Below are 4146 nucleotides of genomic sequence, written 5' to 3' on the forward strand. Positions count from 1 at the left end.
ATACGATTCGATTCAATGATTTAAAATCGATATAGTAACTATTTATTTACCCAAAAATTCTGTGTGAAAAATAAATACCTGGATACTGGATATAAACCCCTCTTTCTCTTTTCTTCTTCTTAAAAGTACTTAGTATTGATATAATTGATTATTTGCATTGCAGAACGATTCGATACGATTATTTGCATTGCAAAACGATTCGATACGATTCAAAGTCAAACGATACGATATTTAGCTGTTTGCATATCGATATAGTAGATCGTTGAAAATTCAAAACGATGCATCGATGCAGTTACTGTATCGTTACGGGCCTACTAGTGAGTGACCACCTTGACCCCTTCCAGTTCACGTACCAGGCTAACTGGGGGGTAAAGGATGCAATCATCTACCTGCTGAACAGGACCTACACTCACCTCAACACCTCATCAAGGACAACAACACTGTCAGGATCATGTTCTTTGACTTCGACACCATCGAGTCACATCTGCTGGTGGAGAAGCTTGCAGCGATGCAGGTGGACCACAGCATGGTGGCCTGGGTCACTAACTACCTCACAGACTAGACAACAGCATGTGAGACTGCAAGGATGCAGGTCAGACATGCCGGTGTGCAACACGGGTGCCCCCCAGAGAACTGTGCTGTCACCCCTCCTGTTCACTGCCTATAGCTCAGACTTGCGCTACAACTCATGAGTCATGCCACCTCCAGAAGTTCTCAGTCAGCTGCATCACAGATGACAACATGTGAGCATGACGAGGTAGTGAGGGACTTTGTGAGGTGGAGTGAGGTCAACAATGTATTGGACTGGACTGATAACTCTGCTGCCTCTACAGTAAGGACCTGTAGCATGTAAGACCCATGGTGGTTAATGGAGACCAGGCAGGAATCAAATCTGTGATCTTTGGATCACAAGACAGTGGCTGGAACCATTGTAATACCACTGTTGATTTGATTTATTTCATTGTATAATGTTGACAACAGTTGTGTTCTGACTCACTGTGTTTCAGAGAGTGTGAGTCTCACCACAGGAGTGATTGCAGGGATTGTGCTCACAGTGATCATCATTGTTGTGACAGCAATACTGGGATATTTATACTGGAAAAAGCAGAAGCAAACTAGTAAGTATTTGAAGGGGAATTTTGTCCCACGGTTTTCTTACCTTGTCTATGATGTTATAATATCCTAGGATGAATGTTACAGTATAAACATTTCATAACTCCATCCCAGGTCTGCCACAGCTAAAAACGTGCTTCTATGGTCCTTGTGCCAAATCGCGTGTTTTAATAGCTTTTCTTTTCTTTTTTTGGTGAGATCTGACGTTCATAGTGACAGAACACTATGCAATGTGATTGTCTTGAATGCGTCCCACCGGAAGTCTCACTAGACGAGATTGAATTTCAAGATTTGCATAGTGTTCTAACCAACAACAGCAAAAGAAAGCTATTAAATAATATGCGATTTGGCACAAGGACCATATGGGTGTGTTTTTAGCTGTGGCAGACCTGGAATGGAGTTATGATTTTTTTCAACTGCACCGTTCATCCTAGGATAGAAGAGGTAATAGGTAATGGGTAGAAAAGGTAAGAAAACCGTGGGGAAAAATTCCCCTTTAACTGATTTGTAAATGCATATCTTTTAAGTCGACATGTTTTGTGTTATGCTTTTAGTCAAATGTTATGCTTTTAGCATAACATTTGACTGTACTGTAATGTTAACAATCTCTTTAATAAAGTATTCAATCAATCAATCAATCAATCAATCAATTCCATTACAGAGCCATCAGGATCCATTGAGATGAACATGAGTCGACTGTCCGGAGAGGAAGAACCACTGAATGATGACAGCATTCCTAGTCCATCACCAAAACCACGAGAATGGCGCCCAGTCAGTAAAAGATGGAGGCCACAGTTAGAGAAGCTTATAAACGTTGATGACTGTAGCGTTGGCAAAGTTGGGAGTCTTGTGTTTGGTAAAGATGAGGAATTCCGCATCGCAAAGGGAAGTTGTGAGGTCTTCTTGGGGTTAAGAGATGATGGCGCTGAAGTCGCAGTGAAGAGAATGAATAAATTCAACTACGATGTGCTGAAGAAAGAACAAGACTTTTTACTTCTTCCAAACCTTGTTCATCCTTCGATTGTACGATATGTTGACTTTATGGAGGATGAGAACTTTGTTTACCTTGTTCTACAGTTATGTGAATACACCTTGGCAGAATACATCACTATATACAGCCCTCCTGAATTCAGGAGAAAAGAGCTTGCAAATCAGTTTCTAAAGGGTTTAAGTGTTCTTCATTGTCATAATCCTACAATTCTCCACCGGGATATCAAGCCCCAGAATGTCTTGATTGGTAAGTGATGAAAGAAAAAGAAAACAAGCAGACAATATCAGAAATCTAAGCATCTTATGCTGAATTAATCTTTGCTCGATCAAAAACTTTTGTGTTATATTGATATACCCCTGGCAGATATTGAAGGCAAGGCAAGATTGGCAGATTTTGGAATAAGCCGACTATTACATGAAGGACAAACAACCCTACTCACAAGCGCTTCAGGAACGAGATGCTGGATGGCAAAGGAGACTTTGGAGGAGGATATCCGATTTAAAAGAAGTACTGATATGCAGGTTGTATTGTTTTTATTATTCTGGATGAGAACAATATTTTTTTTTGTATTAACGTAGTAACTAAAAAATGTCTTACTCATTTTCATGCTCATTCTTAAGGTGGCTGGGATGTTGATATATTACATCCTTTCTGGAGGCGAGCATCCATTTGGTACAAGCAATAGATGTAATGTCAACATTCTGGATGGAAACTACGATCTGCACCATGTTCAGGATGTGGTCGCCAAGGATCTCATCGAGAGGATGATCAATGAAGACCCAAAGAAAAGACCAACAGTGAAGGAATGCCTGCTACATCCCTTCTTTTGGTCAAACGAGAGGTAAGACAGACCGGTACTCTGGAACGATTAAAATAGGGAATGCATGCCCTACCTGGTTATGCAATTCCCTTGTACCCGTCTGTCTGTCTGTCTGTCCGTCTGTGTCCCTTTTATGTCAATATATGGAGATCTCTATAATTGTCCGTCCATGTCCATTTTATGTCCATATATGGAGATCCCAGATGTCATCAGTATATATTTGGGAGTTTTAAGATGATCGTCCCACATACTGTATGTGCATGACCATATACGAGCATTGCAGTCGGAACTTCAGTTCTGGAAAACCGGATATTGGACAGACTCAACGTTAACTTAGCCAAAAGCTTGTGTTTAAAAAGAGTTATATTTACATCTGAACAGAGGCATAGTGGCTTAGCTGCAACAGAAGAAGTATTTCCAATGAAAACGGCGGATTTCAAAATAAGAGCCTCTCGTAATATGATTAGTCAACTGGTTCACTTACAGTAAGTAGAAGGACTAAATTATAAGTATACATGACACACCAGAGCTAGTCTGTGGCTGTGTGTTTTCCACTTCCTGTCGATTTCATTGGATTTCATTGGTCATCTGACCAGTTTCATTGGATTTCATTGGATCAAATCGACAGAAAGTGGAAAACACGCAGCCTAGGAAACAAATGAATAATAATTTACCTTTTTTTTTTTATATAACTTGCGTCGACTGAGGGGGTCAATAAAAGGACCTTTAAAAACTAACAGGCAACCAGTGGAGTGACTTTAAAATGGGTGTGATGTGTGCTCTCCATCTGGTCTTAGTCAGTACGCATGCTGCAGCGTTCTGGCCTAGTTGTAAACGGACAACATATTTTTTCGTCACTGTAAGTGTTGCTATTAAAATGCAAACTATAAAAATACTAAAATTGCTAAAATACAGAAAATGAATGGTCATTAAGTTCATAAAGTTTAATTCTTAATTTCATGATATAAATACATATTTTGGGTCATAATTGATTTCATGTAAAGTTAAAAATGTAAAACATAATGTGATTAAAAGTTCTGGGGCGGAACAAAAGTTCCCTGTCTGTCAGTAGCACCCCCGGACCATTATTGATTGACACATGATTGCATGTCATTACTGACAGGTGGTGCAAACAAACCTGGTCGACTAAGCTCTGTAAAAACTTGCAGTTTGTGATTTCATGCTGCTAAGGTTATTTAAAGACGTCTGAAACGATAGACAG

General features: G+C 39.8%; 1 long non-coding RNA gene across 1 annotated transcript; it reads left to right on the forward strand.

Annotated features, from left to right (window-relative positions):
• Window positions 1–1065: 1065 nt before the first annotated feature.
• On the forward strand, window positions 1066–2588 carry LOC308081483. Its single transcript, XR_013932855.1, has 3 exons — window positions 1066–1118; window positions 1775–2350; window positions 2468–2588. It is a non-coding gene; the product is annotated as an uncharacterized lncRNA (long non-coding RNA).
• Window positions 2589–4146: the final 1558 nt, after the last annotated feature.

The sequence above is a fragment of the Gymnoscopelus braueri genome (assembly GCF_963280865.1).
Source record: "Gymnoscopelus braueri genome assembly, contig: SCAFFOLD_345, whole genome shotgun sequence".
Taxonomy (NCBI): domain Eukaryota; kingdom Metazoa; phylum Chordata; class Actinopteri; order Myctophiformes; family Myctophidae; genus Gymnoscopelus; species Gymnoscopelus braueri.